This window comes from Notechis scutatus, chromosome 2, assembly GCF_049901735.1.
Source record: "Notechis scutatus isolate UNSWTSFEM ecotype Mainland chromosome 2, rNotScu1.2, whole genome shotgun sequence".
Classification (NCBI taxonomy): domain Eukaryota; kingdom Metazoa; phylum Chordata; class Lepidosauria; order Squamata; family Elapidae; genus Notechis; species Notechis scutatus.
Genome location: NC_142010.1, coordinates 252,642,220 through 252,661,135, shown reverse-complemented (window position 1 = coordinate 252,661,135; position 18,916 = coordinate 252,642,220).

Sequence of the window (18,916 nt, the reverse complement as noted above, 5' to 3'; positions counted from 1 at the left end):
AAAGAGCTTATTGAAAGAAGTCAACTATCTAGATGGCTCTATTCATAAGCAAAGAGAATACTGCTGGCAGAAATCCATTCGAGACAGGATATTCAAAACTGCTTGCAGCAAAGTTTGACAGCTAACAAATGCAGAATGATAGGATTAGAAACAGCCCTCACCCAAGATCCAACACAGGAGAAAGCCATTAAGGCACAATAGGATTTTCCCAAAACCCTTTCAGAACACAAGCCCCTTCATTGCATGACCCCCAAAGCAGCCTAAACTTTAAAGTCACCTGGGAGCTCAGGTAAACAATAACCCAGAGACTAACCAGATTAGCTCAGACAAGCACCTAGGATTTGCATTTCCTCTTTTGCCTATAGAGCCAGCTATGACCCTTACATGACCCCATAGGAATCTGACAGCAGCCAATAGAATGTTAAAGGACACGTTCTTGCACAGGAACAGGAAGCTCAAATACAAAGCCCAAAGCAGGTATAAACTACCCCCCACTCACACCTCCATTTTGTCAGCTGCCCAGAATTACATGTGGTTGGTGGTTCTGTTTCATCAATAAAGAGAACCTCTCTTTCCAATCAGCCTCCAGCCTCCATTTTATCTCCAGTGCCTTTCTTCAGGATTGGAACTGGATCTGGATATTTCTTCCAACAGGGCTAAATTAACTACAGGCCAGACTCAGAAATTGAAAAAAACATCCAGAAGAAAGTGGTAGCAAATCACATATGTGCAGAGGTGGGATTCTACCAGTTTGCACCTATTCGCTAGAATCGGTTGTTAACATTCTAAGCAGTTCGGATAACCGGTTGTTAGAAGAAATTACTGGCCTAATCCTGTAAGGAAGGCAGGAAGGAAACATTCTGGTGTTGCTTACAGAAACTGCCTCTCCATTAACCCTTATTACATTCTTGGCAGGACTAGACTTCCTATCTCAGGAACCTCTCTGGAGTTATTTTCCCCTCCTTTGCTGGTACTTTGCTTGTGTGGAGTGACCATTCAAAGTTACAATGGCACTGAAAAAAATGTCTTAGGACCATTTTTCACACTTACGACTGTTGTAGCATCCCCATAGTCATGAAAGGCCAGGCGAGGAGGCGCATGCCTCGATGTGAGTGATATTGAGTTGGCCACGCCCAGCCAATAACATGATCACCAAGCCACGCCCACTACCCAAGCCACGCCCACAGAACTGGTTGTTAAAATTTTTGAATCCCACCCCTGCATATGTGCTGTTGCTAAGAAAGCTATATGGGCACATGCATGAAATCACTGCAACTGATGGAGACTGTGCTACTTCTAGCAAAAGAGATGCTGTGCACAGAAGGATCAGCTCACTTGCAGTTGGTTTGCTTAATCCCTCTCAAAAGATGAAAAAATTGAGTCAAGGACTCCAAAGTTAGAGTGCTTAGTCATCAAAGGGATGAGGTGTTTTGTGTTGTTGTTTTTTTCATTTAGGGCTGGAATTGAATGGAGTTCATCACAAATCTGGTCAGTCACCCGTGTTTTGCGCTTCAGAAGATGATAGAGAAAGAAGAATTTCACGTAGGGATGAAAGAAAAGATTTCCCCCACACACACACACTGTTTTTGATATATAAAGAAGCCAAGGTTCTGTCAGAGGTTATGCTGGTAGTCCTTGGTTAACAACAATAATAGGGTCCACAAAATGTGGTCACTAAGTGACATGGTCATAAAATGTGATGTCACACGACCAGGTAGACTTTGGAAAGCAGTTCCAGCATTTTGAGTTGCAGTCATTAGGAGAATCCGATGCAATCATTAGGTGTGACATTATATGATCATCATTTGCAACCTCCTGCCTCTTTCCTAGGGGTGGGATTCAAAAATCCCAGCAACCAGTTCGCTGCCCGGTTGCTGGGTGGGCGTGGCCATGGTGGGCATGGCCTACTGGAATTTCCTGTTTCCAGCTTCCGGTGGGCCTCCAGAGCCCGGGGAGGCTGTTTTCACTCTCCCAAGGGTCTGGAGGCTTCCCCTGGACCTCTGGGAGGGCAAAAACAGCCTCCCTGGACTCTGGAGGCCCTCCAGAAGCCAGAAACAGGCCCATTTCTGGACTTCCAGAAGGCCTGTTTTTCCCCCTTCCAGAGACACCCTGCATTACCTCCATTGAAAATGGGCCGTGTGGAGATTCCTGGGTGGGCAGGGCCAGCCAATCAGTTGAAATACTGGTTCGGCAAACCAGATGTAACTTTAACATCCGGTTTGCCCAAACTGGTCCGAACTGGCAGAATCCCACCCCTGCTCTTTCCCCACTGATGTTGCTTGTTGGAAGCCTGCACCGAAGGTCACAAACAGTGATCACACAACTGTGGGCACATTGCAACAACTGCAATGTCAAGGACTGGTCATAAATTCCCCTTTTCAATGCCATCATAACCAAACAGTTGCAAAATGAAAGATCATTAACTGAGAACTACCTTTACCTACGTCTTTCCTTTAAGGCAATAACACATAGTAGGTAAGAATAAAATTTCATGATCAGGATCAAAGTAGATATGACTATAAGTGTATCTTGACATTTGTTCTGCAGATGTCTATGGAGATTCTGAGTCATCCAGGTCATGGTTGTCCCAAAGGTGCTTTTTCAAGAGGTATCTGGGCTTTCTGTTTTTTTCTTTGAAGACGTTTTGCTTCTCATCCAAGAAGCTTCTTCCAGTCCAGTTGCCTCTTGAAAAAGCACCTTTGATGTTTGTTATGATGGTTTTTAAAACTACAAGGGGCAGGTAGAATGTAGCCCTGTTTTTCACTTTTGAGAAAAATTAAAAATTTCTTCCCTGGAAATTGACACTTATCATACATACATACATACACATACATACATACATACATACATACATACATACATACATACATATCTATAATATTATCCCTTGCAGGATAAGCAATATTATGCAGAGCACCCAACAAAAAAGATAAGAAACAATTGGCTCAGAGGAGTCTATACAATACTGTGAAGAAGTTGTCTCTTTTTCTGTGATCTAATGTAGATCATAGTAAAGTTCTACCAATGATCACTGAAACTGCTGAAACTACCAGTGATCACTGAAATTTGGCTGCTGTAGAGGGCTGACAAATTAATGACCTATGAACTTTTATTGAAGATGATCTAGCTACGCTTCAGGAGCTCAGGATCATACAGAACCTCATTTTCTCTATTTCAGCTCGTCTTGTTAAATCTATGTTTGTCATGCTTCCCATTTTAGTCTAGTCTTCTCTCTCTAACGTATCATTACTTGCTTCTCCCGCTTCCCTGAATAAATAATAAAAGGAGTGAGGAATTGTACTTCTCTTGTACTTCTCTCCAACAACTCCAGACGTGGCCATTCCTCCCATTCTGCAACAGAACCAACTATGAAGTCCATAGTCAACCATGACCTGATCATGCATTCAGATCTCACATTACCAGAGAAATGGTAAATCATTAGAAATCAAATCAGAGTCAAGAAACAGGGCTTTGGTGGACGGTTCATTGAATTGATGCTGTTGGGCTGTTTGAACACTACAGTCTCTTTTAACAGCTGCTGAGATTTACTGCTGGCAAATCAAAACAGCAAGTATCTCTATTCATAGCAACACAGAACTGGAAATGGAATAAAACACAATTCATCTCCTTGCCTTTGTTCCATAGAGTCCATATGTTGCCGGGCCAGTTATGTCTTCCATGTGTTCAGGGGAAGGGAGGGTTGAATAATAAAGTCTTCCTGTGTTTCTGGCTGCAAAATTGCTTCAAGATGCCAAGATAACTCCAAGGTCAGAAAGCTTGTGTTGGCCACTTTACAAAGGATTCTCTTAGACACTCCATCAGTTCCAAATGATGGCATCATACTGGTGGCCATCAGCTTGAGCATATTTGGTAGCACATAAGTCCAATTCATGGAAAAGCGTTATTCCATCAAGTTGGGTCCAGAATTTTCAGCATTAGAAGCAGCATTCAGAGCTCTCAGTGTTTATTGCTGGGACCAACACTCCCTTTAAGCAGCAATTCAGACATAGTGGCTTTCCTTAGATACTGTTCTGACCCAGGCTTCGTAAACTGTAATTAGTCGCAAACTTGTTTTAAAAACCAAACCCTATTTTATTGCAATGCTGAGAATTGTTTCCATTCCCGGCGGAATTAATCTCAAACAGTCCTCCAAGATAAGCACACACAGTTCTGTGAAGTGCTGGCAAAAACAGAAGTATCAAATTAACTAAAAAAGAAACCAACCAAAGTACAAGAAAAACCAACCGAAGTACAAGGAGCTTCAACGATAACTCGGAACCAATCGAACTACTTTGCTTCCTGCAAAGGTTTTGTCATCTCAGCCTTCTAGCAGCTCTGCGCACACGCGCACTGGGAACAGGCTCCCCTGGGTTCTCTGCCTCGCTGCTGCTAAACTCCAAAGGCTCTGAAGGCAGCACCCCACTCCCAGATGGTCCTGGCCCCATCTCTGCATCGGACGCAGGACCCTCATCCGAGTCCTCTCCAGACTCACTAACTGGTTCCTATTCTTCCCCACTGTCCAATTCTGCTGCCATCTGCATCGGCTGCTGGCAAACCACAACAGATATCTTCTTGGCTACTGTGGCTTCTTTCAAGTCATGATCATGGCTAAAGACTTCCTATAGCATCCCCTTGGCCACCATGGACTAGGTGGGAGATCATGATTTCATGATTACACCTGCTTCTTCACTTCCATTTGTTTTCTGTTTGTTTGACCTGACCCAGAAGTTCTGGGTGCTCCAATACTGGAGGTTTTAAATAAGAGGCTGGACAATCATTTGTCTGAAATGTTACAGGGTTTCCTGCTTGACAAGGGGTTTGGACCAGAAGACCTCCAAGGTCCTTTTCACAGTTATTCTGTTTTTCTATTTGTTTATGAAAATTTATATGGCCACTCAACTCACTTTCGGTGACTTCAGGAGGTTTATGAAGATACAAAGTGAATAATAATAAAAAAGCAATAACCCCTCACCCCCATGGTAACAACAGTTAACCAGATAAGTCACTTGATGGGCTCCACCCCACTCTGACTTCCCCTGGTGGAAAAATCAGATCTTTAGGGCTTTGCAAAAAAATAGACTAGACTAGACTAGACTAGACTAGACTAGACTAGACTAGACTAGAATAGAATAGAATAGAATAGAATAGAATAGAATAGAATAGAATAGAATAGAATAAATGAATAGAATAGAATAGAATAGAATAGAATAGAATAGAATAGCAGAGTTGGAAGGGACTTTGAGGTTTACTAGTCCAGTCCCCTGCCTAGGCAGGAAACCCTACACCACTTCAGACAAATGATTATCCAACATCTTTTTTAAAAAACTTCAAGTGTTGGAGCATTCACAACTTCTGGAGGAAAATAGTTCCACTGGTTAATTATTTTAACTGTCAGGAAATTTCTCCTTAGTTCTAAGTTGCTTCTCTCCTTGATTAGTTTCTACCCATTGCTTCCTGTCCTGCCCTCAGGTGCTTTGGAGAGTATCAAAATGGGGGCAAATCTCATTTATCCAGGGATGATGACTCTATAAAGTAATTCATCAACTCCATTTCACAAGATTTTATTTCTCATTAGATTTATTTGTCACCCATCTCACTTTGACACAATAAGATCGGACAACTCTCACTCAGATCTATTACAGCTTTCCCTGTTGTATGAGGGAAACCACCTACCCACCTACCTTTTCATTCAATTCATTCTTTCTTTCTTAATTCAATCATGTATGTTCTTTACCATTTTGTCTTTAACTTTTGTTGTCTTCTGTAACCATCCCCAGATGGGGCCATTGGCAGATCTTTACTTTCTTTAATTTACTTTCTATTGTGGCCTTGATCAATCAAAGAAAAACAGCAGGGGTGGGATTCTACCTGGTCGGTCCGGTTCTATGGAACCAGTTGTTATGATTCTGCCAAGTTCGGAGAACCAGCAAATCGTGCCACTGGCTGGCCCTGCCCCTCACCACCCACCACCCACCCACTCACTCCCTTAACTGCCATCATGCTCGGTGGGGGGGGAGAGAGCGGAAGATTTAGCTTCCTCCTGATCATGAAAAACTTAGGGAAAACTTTGCTGAGGAGAAATTTCCTGACAGGGAGAACAGTTAATCAGTGCAACAGCTTGCCTCTAGAACAGGGTGGGCAACCACGGCCCGGGGCCACATCCGGCCCGTTGGTCTATCCAATGCGGCCCGCCCCTGAAAAAATCGCTGGGCCCTGTGCCGCGTGGCCCCCAAAGCTGCAAAACAGTGCGAGCGATCTAGGGGTAGGAAAGAAAAGAAATTTTCAAAGGCCTCGGCTGGGAGTTCGAAATCACCTTCGAGTGCGACCTCTCCGAAGGTGAGTCCCCGCTGATCCCCTTTTTTTTCCGGGCTTCCAGGCTTAAACTTTGCAAAGGCAAAGCTTGCAGGCTGGAGCGTCTTCCCGCCAAGGAGCGGGAAGGGTTCCACCCGGCAGGCGGGTGGGCTGCTTGGAGCCACCTAAAGCTAGGCCGCTGCTGGTGGAGCCTTGCCCTGCCTTGGTGCCCGTTTCCCAGCTCGGGCGGTCCTGCTCGGGCAGCACTTTAAAAGCCTGCTCCCAGCACCTGAGCAACTTCCCAGCAACTTTCTGCTTCTGCTTTAACTCGCTGGCACTCGCCGCGCAGCGGAGGGAAAGCCCAGCGCCACACGGCTGTTGGAGGAAGCGCGGGCGGGCTGCTTGGAGGAGGCGACCGGCGGTGCTCCGGCAGCAGCAACAGGCAGTTCCACCTGGCTCTGCTCAGGTGTCCAGCTGGGGCTGTCAGGAGTTGCTACCGCCGTGCAGCTCGCGCGGCTTCCAGTCCCGCGTTGCCTTGGGAAGGAAAAGGCAAAACCAGGAGCCGCTGAGCCTGAGCTCTGTCCGCTCAAAGGCAAAGTTTGCAGGCTGGAGCGTCTTCCGCCGAGGAGCAGGAAGGTTCCCAGCCGGGCGGGGCTTAAACTTTGCTCGGCACTTTAAAAGCCTGCTCCCAGCACCCGACAACTTCCCAGCACTCGGCTTTTTAACTCTTCGCCCTGGCCCCAGGCAGAGGGGAAGCCCGGCGGGCGGGCGGGCTGCTTGGAGGAGGGGCGGTGTCCGGCAGCAGCAACAGGCAGTTTGCCAGGCTCCGCTCAGGTGTCCGGCTGGGGCTGTCAGGAGTTGCCCCGTGCGGCCCAGTCCCGCCCTTGGGAAGGAAAAGTCAAAACCAGGAGCCGCTGAGCCTGAGCCTCTCCGCTGCTCCTGTTGCAAAGCACCGCCGCGGCTCTTCCTTGCCTTTCCTTCCGAGGCAACAACTCCTGACTCAGGGGGCCTCTGAGGGAGGGGAAGGAGGAGAAGAGGGGGAAGGGTGGGGGGCGATTCCCAAAAAATCTTGTGCTGACCCGGCCCGTCTGTCAAATTTTAAAAGTCAATGCGGCCCCGAGCCAAAAAGTTTGCCCATCCCTGCTCTAGAAACTGGAGGCTTTTACAAAGAGATTGGACAAGCATTTGTCTGAAATGGTATAGGATCTCCTGCTTGAACAGGAGGTTGGACTAGAAGACCTCCAAGGTCCCTTCCATCTCTGTTAGTTTGTTCTATTCAATTACCTCAGGAGTGAGTTTATGATCAATTAAAAAAAAATAGATTGCAAAGACTAAAGTGAAACTGTCCAAATACATAGAAGAGCAGTGTTGTTAAAGCCATAAGGAGTATCATCAACTTAAAACTTAATGAAGTTTTTAAAAAATCCTAAAACTGGGTCATATCTTAACGTCTCTGTTTTTCAAATTATTATTAACTTTCCCATTTGTGAAATTGTTATTTCTTGACGCCTTGATAGCTCACATCCAATTTGTCATGTCAGTCCTAGTTTCACTTATTCCAATTGCCACGCATATTTTTGCAAGTGAAACTGGCGCTTTCAAAGAATCCTTTCCATCCTGATTAATATTATTTAAATCTGTTTAATTCCCTAAATACAATATTGTCTGCCTTGTGCTTCCGACATGTAAGGCCATTTAAGTTATCAAGTGGCGCAGCTAATGAGCAGCATGATTCTTTGTATGTCGGCTGATAACAGGGCAAGAATTATTGATACAGTATTCACATGCCCATTTATTCAGTAAATACTGTATTCCTTGCATAAATCTCTAGCTACGGTAGCTAGGATAAATCTTTTATTCTTATGTCACCAAAGCCTATATTATTCAGAGAGCTTGAATTACTTTTCAATGTAAAATAAATTACAGAATAACAAACAAAGCAAAAGCAAGGGTTGGAAGGGACTTTGGTGGTCTTCTAGTCTAAACTATAGCAGGAAATCCTATACCAGGGGTGTCCAACCTTGGCCACTTTAAGACTTGTGGACTTCAACTCCCACAATTCCTCAGCCAGTTTTTCTTGCTGAGGAATTCTGGGAGTTGAAGTCCACAAGTCTTAGTGGCCAAGGTTGGACACCCCTGTCCTATACCATTTCAGACAAATGGCTGTCCAATCTCTCCTTTAAAACCTTCAGAGATGGAGTACCCACAACTTCTACAGGCAAGCCATTCTCACTGTCAGGAAATTTCTCCTTAGTTCTAGTTGGTTTTCTCCAGAGGTGGTATTCAGCAGGTTCTGTCCAGTTCTGGAGAACTGGTTTGAGTAGTTCAGAGAACTGGCAAATACCAGCTCTGACTAACCCCGCCCCCATCTATTCTCTGCTTCCCAAGTCCCAGCTGATTGGCTGATCTTCTTTTGTTGCCCTGCACAGGAAAATGGAGCTGGAAAGCAGGTTAGTGGGGAGGGGAGGGAATGGAGATTTTGCAGTATACTTCCCTGCCACGCCCACCAAGGCACACCATGCCCACCAAGCCACGCCCACAGAACCGGTAGTAAAAAAAAATTGAATCCCACCACTGGTTCTCTCCTTGATTAGTTTCCATCCATTGCTTTTTGCCTTACCTTCAAGTGGTTTGGAGAATAGATTGACCCTTTCTTCTTTGTTGCCCATCCCTGAAATGCCTTAAGGGGGGGGGGAATCCCGCTTTTTTTGGGGGGGGGGGGGGGGGGGGGGGGGGGGGGGGGGGGGGGGGGGGGGGGGGGGGGGGGGGGGGGGGGGGGGGGGGGGGGGGGGGGGGGGGGGAGGGGGGGGGGGGGGGGGGGGTTGGTGGGGGGGGGGGGGGGGGGGGGGGGGGGGGGGGGGGGGGGGGGGGGGGGGGGGGGGGGGTGGGGGTTTGTTGGGGGGGGGGGGGGGGGGGGTGGGGGGGGGGGGATTTTTTCGGGGGGAGGGGGGGGGGGCGGCGGGGGCGGGGGGGGGGGGGGGGGGGTTTTGGGGGGCGGGACCGGGCCCGGGGGGGGGGGTTGGGGACCCTGCCTTAAAGGACATAGAACATTTCAAAACTTGACATGACAAATTCTATAAGCTCTATTAAGAGTGTTAATATGATTTACACTTATCTGATCAATATGTGGGATGTATACATATGTACATATACAATTACCCTCCTATTCTTTTTACTTTGCCAAACTTCATAATATGTGGCTTGAAGATCATGTAGGTACATAAAAGATTAAAAATACAGATTAAAAATAGGTCAAAATAAGTTAGTTTGAGCTGAGAGAGAGGGGGGCCTAAAGTCACCCAGCTGCCTTTCATGGCTAAAGTGAGGCTAGAACTCACGGCCTACCTCTTTGTAGTCTAGCATCTTAACTACTAGACCAAATTAGCACTGTTTTAATATAGTAAACATATATTACAAAATATATATTAAAATGTGTTTACAGTAATGAACATTTATACTTTTTTTGTAAAATTGAAGAATGACATAAAGATAGGCTGTATCTCTCAAATGATCCAATTAGAAAATTCCTTGGACTAATCCAACTTTTATTAAGGTCTTGATGTTTTGCCTAGTAACATTGGCTATGGCCCCAAAACTCTTCATGTCCATTGCTCCAGAGGTGGGCTGCTACCGGTTCTTCCTGGTTCACGTGAACTGGTTGTCAATTTTATGGCTGGTTTGGTGAACTGGCAAAGCCCACCCCTGGCTGGCCCCACCCACCCCTCCCCTCCCAGAAGTCCTCACAAGGCCTGTTTGGGATCCCAGGTGATCCCAAAGGCCTGCATGGAGGCTTGAAGAGAGTGAAAAACAGGCCTCCTGGAGGCTACGGAAGGCCAGAAATGAGAGCCTCCGGAGCCCAGGGAGGCCGTTTTTGCCCTCTCGGAGGTTCGAGGAAAGCCTCCAGAGCATGGGAAGGGTACAAACAGCCCCCCCCCCCCTGCCATGGTGCAGGAGGCCAACTAAGCAACGCCCACCATGGACATGCCCACCCAGCAACCAGGCAGAGAAGGGGTTGTTAAATTTTTTAAAGCCCACCTCTGCATTGTTCCCTTAATATTGGCTTTCCGGGTCTTATTTTCAAAGCAAAACTCTTGGTGAGAATCTGTCATTCATTTTTTCCAAAATGGATGGAGCGCTCAGCCAGACCTAACCATCTATCAAAGATGGTTCAAAGCACTACATTGGTGCTATTAGGACTTGTATTATTAAAATCTTTTGGTTCTAGGATATGCTGGGGGGAAAAAATATTGAGAAAACTGGCAATGCCCTTTCATTTCTGTTGCCATGACATAACATGTCCACTTAATCAAGTTCTACTGAAGGAATTTGTTTTACTGTTTTAAATAAAACACACACACACACACACACGCACATTCACGCATCCACACTCACACTAAGACTCACTAAATCCATAGTTGGCTTTATCTTTTCCATGATTCCAACTCCTGTCAGCATTTTCTATATCTGTGCATTTTATACAAATGTTTATCAAAAAAATATTCTGCTTACAACTGAGTCAAAATTGCTTCGCTGGAGTGCGGTTTCCCAGTGCCAGAAAGCATATTGTTTACTATCTCCAACCAAATGAAATGTGATTGAGTCATACATAAATAATTGGTTTTTTGTTGCATTTTGTTTTGTTTGCAGTCTTGTGTCAATTAAATCTGTGTCTTGGCAATACAAGGCAATGGGTGTGAGATTAGAGAAGAGACACAAACTAAGCAAAGAAGGCAGTAGCAAAATATGTAAGTTGAAATGCTATAATTCTTTCCTTGAGGTTTCCTGTTCAGGAAATTGAAATAGGAGTTCAGGAAAAGGTAAGAAATGCTAAAAAAAAAAAAAAAAACCACCTTCCCTTTTTATGACCCTGTGGCTCAGTGGCTAAGATGCTGAGCTTGTCTATCAGAAAGGCCGGCAGTTTGGTGGTTCGAATCCCTAGCGAGCTCCTGTTACTTGTCCCAGCTTCTGCCAACCTAGCAGTTCGAAAGCATGTAAAATGCAAGTAGAAAAATAGGGACCACTTTGGTGGGAAGGTAACAGCGTTGTGTGCGTCTTCTGCATTTAGTCATGCCGGCCATATGACCACGGAGATGTCTTTGGACAGTGCTGGCTCTTCAGCTTTGTAATGAAGATAAGCACCGCCCCCTAGAGACGGAAACGACTGGCATGTATGTGTGAGGGGAACCTTTACCTTTAGTCCCTATTCAAGGTAAAATTGGGGCAACTGGGTGGAGTTGAGTATTTACTGGCTGGATGCTCTTCCTGAATCCTACACAAAATTCACAGCATATTTTTTTCTTTGCATCCTAGGAGAGAAACATCTGCTGCTACCTAGGATTGGACTCTTAACCTTTCAAGTGGGAGGCAAGCATCTTCACCACTAGGCCACCACACCACTCTATAAGTTGCTAACCAACAGACAAAAAATATGACTCTTAATTCCGAGCCAACACAATTCTATCTCTGTCCTGCCTATTGTTTCACATAGCATCATTATGAGTTCTGTTAACTAACCACAGTTGATGGCAGCCTTTTATGCCAAGGGTCTTCAAACTTGGCAAGTTTAAGACTTGTGGACTTCAACTCCCAGAATTCCTGAGCTAACATTACTGGAGGAGGAATTCTGGGAGTTGAAGTCCACAAGTCTAAAAGCTGTCAAGTTTGAAGACCCCTGCAGTTGCCCCTCACATAGCTCATCATGGAGTTTTCCCTTTTTCCCAAGAAAATGAGGTTTATTACTCTGTAAATAGTGTCCTGTAAATTATCTCATGCTGGTAAGAGGCTACAGGTGGACAGTTAGCTTTTATTAATGTTTCTCAACTTTGGCAACTCGAAGAATTCTGGGAGTTGAAGTCCACACAGCTTTAAGTTGCCAAGGTTGAAAAACACTGGGTCAGATGCGGAGGTGGCCTTCAGCAGGTTCTGACCAGTTCTGGGGAACCGGTAGTGGAAAGTTTGAGTAGTTCGGAGAACCATCAAATACCACCTCTTACTTGCCCCATCCCCATCTATTCTCTGACTCCTGAGTCCCAGCGAATTGGCTGGGTCTTCTTTTGTTTCCCTGCATAGGAGAACGGAGCTGGAAAGCAGGTTAGTGGGGTGGGGAGGGAATGGAGATTTTACAGTATCCTTCCCCTGCCACACCTACCAAGCCACACCCACCAAGCCACACTACGCCCACCAAGCCACACCCACAGAACCGGTAGTTAAAATTTTTTGAATCCCACCACTGGTCAGATGGTGATTCTGGATTTTGCAATCCCAACAGTTATAAGGAGAGCATCTGGCTCAAAGGAACTTACTAAACTCCTAAAATCCAGCAAGCCTAAATATGAGATAATGAAAAACAATTGGTGCTGTGTTCACAAAACATGATTTACCTAAACACCTAAAAGCATAAGATGGCTCCATGGGATGGTCTTGTTCACTGAACAAGCTAAAACAGTGACTTATGTTCATCAAACATGCTAAAACAACATGCCTACACAACATGTGGAGTCTCAATCACATTTTAGTCAACTCTAGTATGTTGTAGAAACCCAGCCAAAAGTCTTCAGTATTTGCCAAGAACTTTATTAAAGCAAGGATGCGCAGGTTTGGTTGGGTTGGTTTTCATTTCTGGAAAACAGAAAAGACCATTCTGTCTTTTCTGCCACATCAATTGTGCTCAGGAATATGCTGAGGACTTCAAAGATTTACTGCAAGTTTCCAAATATCTATCAGGGAGCAACTCTTTTAATCATTAGCTTTAAAATTCTGTTTTTACTTTATTCTAATATTTACACGCAAACTTATAATAAAATGCAAATAAAAATAGACTGGAAAGAAACTATCATTGCGGTGGTAAAGCTAGATGTGGATAATTTAACTGCAGTGCATCAAATGTTATTGATTATAATAAGTATGTTGTATATTTTTCACATTAAAAATTGCTTGCTTCTAATTAAAAACATCAAGAGCCAAATGGGAATACTTTCAAAATTCCTTCCAAATGACAGTTTGCAGGAAGTGCTAATATAAAGGAAAGCATGCTATTTTTTAATCTTTTTTTTTCTTTATTCACAGAGCATATGAAGAAGGGGCTGTAGTTTGATCTTGTTGCAGGTATTTTGTCCATTTCTGTATCTCCAAGTTAATGGCGAAACTTTGCAACCCTCTACGCAACCAGTGGCATCAATAACAGGGTAGATTTGATCATACTGTCAGTATGAGACAGCTTCTTGTGTTCCAAGATTGTCAAAAATAGCATTTCTGATCCAGACAAATGCTTCCTGGGTTGGTGGACCAAAGTCCTTTCACGTTTTCTGTAATCTTGGAAATGGCTTGCAAGGTTAGACACAACGATCTTACCTAGCATTTTATGGATTTGAAGACTGTGTTTCAAAAAAAATTTAAACCACAATTGCTGTGAAGAGGGGAAGAGAGTAAATTATAGCTAGCAAGCTGCTCCACCTGGCTATGTCTCAGTGGTGGGATTCAAAAAAATTTACTACCAGTTCTGTGGGTGTGGCTTGGTGGGCACGGTGTGGCATGGTGGGCTTGATTTGGTGGGCTTGGCAGGGGAAGGATACTGCAAAATCGCCATTCCCTCCCCACCCCACTGATTTCCAGCTCCATTCTCCTGTGCAGGGCAACCAAAGAAGAACTAGCCAATCAGCTGGGACTCGGGAGTCAGAGAATAGATAGGGGTGGGGCCAGTCAGAGGTGGTATTTACTGGTTCTCCGAACTACTCAAAATTTCTGCTACCGGTTCTCCAGAACTGGTCAGAACCTGCTGAATACCACCTCTGCTATGTCTCCTGATTTCTTTTCAACCATTGTTATTGATCAAGCAAGGAGACCATTAAACAAAGACAGAGAAACGTTGCTACAGGTCCACGTCTCTTTGATTCTTATAACAAAGTATGTCTGCACAGCCCATAGATATAGAAATAATGTAACTTCAATTACTGATCTTGACAGTAGGTTTCATCCTTGAGCTAAGTCATCCCTGGATCTCCAGATCTTAGCAAAGGTTAATTTTTCTAGGTGGCTGGATCTCAGATAAGATTGAGGAAGTTGATGGTAACTTCTAAGCTGAAGCTTGTCATACACATGACATTTTATATCATTTACATGAGAGATAGCACACCAGTGGTGGGATTCAAATTTTTTTACTATCAGTTCTGTGGGTGTGACTTGGTGGGCGTAGCAGAGGAAGGATACTGTAAAATCTCCAGTCAGAGGTGGTATTTGCTGGTTCTCTGAGCTACTCAAAATTTTCACTACTGGTTCTCCCGAACTGGTCAGAACCTGCTGAATATCACCTCTGTAGCACACTCTATTTAGACGTTTCACTCTTTTTCTCACATGTCTGTCCAATGCAAACATTTATTAAAGTCCAAGACTGGATCATATAAATTACAATTTGAGAAAACAGTAAAGTTTCTTTAACTGAATAAAATATCTACTTGTGCTTTGAGGTCTAGTGAATCCTTACAGCTTGGGCATAGTTTAGCAACTATATAAATGATTTCAGGACACTAATCTTTTAGGAACATTCTAAACACAATTAGTGTGAATGGCCAGGAAGTCTGTTTATTAAGAATTGGATTTATTGGGAATGCAATTTCTTGTAAAATCTTCAGTAAGGCATGTTATAGGGTTTTTATTTCAGTACAGGACATTTTTTGTATGAAAAGGGTATCTGATCATATCTTATTATCCATGATTACAGAAGGGAAGCATCAAAGCATAATCTAGAGAAGAACCAGTAGTATCTGAACTAGGATAACTTGTACATATATTCTGCAGGTTGCAGTTTGCAGTTTTGTTGCAAAGTCACAACCACCTGGGAGCAGTAGCAGAATTACTCTGGAGTAAACCATTAACCTTTTGCGTCTCTATATCCTTCGTGTCTTCCCCCAATTCTGCTAAAGCCCAAAGCAGAAATCAAGATGTGCCACAGAGAGATAACAGCAGTGCGAAAAAATAATAATACTTTGCTGATAATAAATAGCCTGAAAAGAAAATTTTTGAAGGAATTTCTGAAGAAAAGGCAAATTTTGACGTGGGTTTCAGTTAAGCTGAACAAAGAATGAGTGAATGAATGAATGAATGAATGAATGAATGAATGAATGATCCTGTTTCATTAGCCCTCTTTTCATGTATCTTAAAATTAGAACCATGTTTGTCAAGTTGTCCTACTGATACATCAGAAGTTTCTCAGACTTTCTTGTTCACTTTGGTGAACTAGAAGCAGAAAGAAACTAGGCTACCTAAAACAAATGAATGTGTTACTGTTACTACATTATCTAAATCTATAGGAAGCTTAGATCTATTTTTCCTTTAAATGTCTCTACTTATCCTCCCCCCCTCCCAAAAAAACCCAACAACAACTTCGGATCATTGGTCTGAGGCAAACTTTTTGCCCAGCTAACTTGGTTTCAGAAGAAGACAATGGCAGACCATTTTGATTGGATGCCTAGAAAAGTATTATGAATGTCCACACAATCACCAAGATTCAAATTCAACTTGATGGCGCCTATCACAAATATTTATTTATTCAGTCAGTCAATCAGTTAGGCATTTAATTTCTATAGCAGAGGTCTCCAAACTTGGCAACTTTAAGACTTATGGACTTCAGCTCCCAGAATTCTGTTCTATAGTCACCCAACCCAGCCAAGTGGATCAAGTTTTTATTTTCAATATCTCACAATATGAGACCTTGTGTTCAACTTCCATAAGGGAATGTAGCTGTTGTTAAGTCGTAAAGACCATTTTTAAGATAATGCGAATCACCTTGGCAGATGTGTTTCCCAGATGCTTATATTTTAAAGTGTTATTTTTTGCACTATAAGGTCTTTTGAAAAATATATATATATATATATCTTCTGTTGTTACATAGAACTTTCAATAATCTGCCTTTTTTTCAGATGAAGCAAAGAATACCATCAGGGAAAGATGGATAGTAGCAATTTTTTTTTTCATGCCATCTGCAAAGTCTGCTTTTAGAGAAGTGCTCACATTGGCTCTCTGCAAAAATTGTAGGAGAATGAGTTAACATCTCTCTTCAGCACTAACTTGGCCCAAATTACCTGAGCTTCACTCAGGGTGAATCTTGTGTATTCAGAGCATTTTCTTGCATCAATAAAATAACAGTTGATTGACAAATCCGTGACACACTCAATTGCTTTCTGCAATGTCCTAAAACTGGATTAGCTTAAATCACCTTCACTGTCTCTTTTGCCAAGCATCTTAAGTACTAAGCATAAATTCTCCCTTCTCTATTTATTTTTTTTCTTTCATTTTTTTTCCCCAGAGTATTTTGTGAAAGGTTATGTCCCAGGACAGCTGGCCCTTAGGGAGCAAAAGAAAATTGTGACCTTACCAAGCTGACTAAGCACATCCATCACAACATTAAAGGAGCTTTAAGCATTGCCAGCTCAGCTGTAAAAGAGGTCATGAAAGAGCTGTTTCATCTGCCACTTATCGGTGCCTTTCACAGTGGACACAGCACGGCTGGGATTATTTATTATGGTGTTGTCATTATTATTAATAATAATCATGTCTCTTGCGCTTTTCTCAGCTATTTACCATTTTCAGCACTTTGCAATTCTCCTCTGGTTTATCCTCCAAACCATCCTGTAAGGAGGGGAAGGGAAACTTCCCTTTGGGCTCAGAGGCCAAGAAATTATGCAGAGACATTTCTATAATGGTTGGTTAAAAACTTGCTCCTATTGCAGAAACCATAAAGTTGATGCTATATAGGCTTGGATTCCAGAACAGCAAACAAATATGCCATTCTTCTGTAAAAAAAACACTACTGGAACATCTTACACAATGGTGAGAACTTTTCATATTCTATTCTTCTGCCTTCCACCCACCAGCAAATTATTTGAAAATATTTGAATTATTTATTTACTTATTTCCCATCTTAATTTTTTTTATAAATAACTCAAGAAACTGAACACACCCAACGCTTCTCCCTTCTCCTATTTTCCCCACAAATACAACCTGTGAGATAGATGGCTTGGGCTGAGAGAGAAATGCTTCACTTTTGATTGCATACCAATCTAACAAGTAAGAATACAATTTTTGGCCTGACTGTCATCCTCCACAGGAAAACATTGCTGGATACCTATTGAATTTTTCCATTGAAATTGAGGACTGAAGAAGGGATTAACTTGGATGTCCTAAATATCCTTTCTTTTTCACGTGCAAGAAAAAAGGGCATCTGTTGGGTGTGAAAGACTAGATCCAAGACAAGAAAGTTCAATTGAACTGCTTTATTGCTAAAAGCCTATGCACAGGAATCTCCTGGAGTAATATTGGCACCTGCTTAGAGTTAATAAGAGTCAAGCACACTCAAGATGGGGAGGTTTGAGCTTAGTTCTCTTGCAGCTACCTAAGGATTCTAGGCTAATTTCCCTTTTCACTCCACCTTCAGATTCTGCCATCCCCTCTCATACAGATTCTCTGCAAGTCATTAATCCCTTTGTTTTCCTAATTTGTTCGTACTGCAGCTTGTAACACTTGGAGAATCAATCAATTGAGTTCTTCATATAACAACTTTTCATTCAGAGGGAGGAATGAAATGATGAAGGATGAAATGGTCCTAGTGAGAGATTCAAGGTCCTAGTGAGAGATCAGAATTTTGTATATCACACTCTATAAGGAAAGCTTTGCAATGAAGAGGAGGAAATGCACCATGAAGAAAACTGTAGCATTATTGCCTCCATGGTCTTTCTGTTTCTAATAAGAGTGCTTCTCCAGGATGTGCCCAGGATGGTCAGTAGTAATATCAGCCATTTTATCATCTCCATCCTGGACTTCCTCACTTTAGGGCTTGTATAGACTAGAGCAGAGAGGCCTATCTGAAGAGCAGAATAACCAATCTCACATTGGAGAAGCAGCTTTCTGGATCTGCCTATTGCCACAATTTCACTCTTTATAGATCTTAATAGATGCTTAACAGATAATCAAAGTTGGAAGGGACCTTGTGGGTCATCTAGTCCAACTTCCCACCCAAGCAGGAGACCTTACACCATTTCTGACAAATGGCAGTCCAGTCTGTTCTTGAAAGCCTCCAGTGATGACTCTCCCACAACTTCTGAAGGCTGGCTGTTCCATTGGTTGATTGCTCTCACTGTCACAAAGTTTCTCCTATTGCCAGGTTAAATCTCTCCTTGTTCAGTTTCCATCCATTATTCCTTGTCTGGCCTTCAGGTACGCTTTGGAAAATAGCTTGACCCCTTCCTCTCTATGGCAGCCCCTCAAATATTGGAAGTCTGCTGTCATGTCTCCCCTGGTCTTTCTCTTCACTAGACTAGCCATGCCCAGTTCCTGTAACCGTTCTTCATATATTTTAGTCTCCAGTCCCCTAATCATCCTGGTTGCTCTTCTCTGTATTTTTAAAGTCTCAACATCTTTTTTATAATGTGGTGACCAAAATTGGATGCAGTATTCTAGGTGTGGTGGCAATGGTGGGATGCTGCCGGTTTGGACCAGTTCTGACAATCAGTTAGCCCCGTCCTATCCTGTCCTTTATTTTCTGCTTTGTAGCTCATCTCAATCATGCAGCACAGCTGATTTCTGACCCCTTACTGTTCTACTTACTGTTGCTGACTTGGAAGGTAAACAGCTG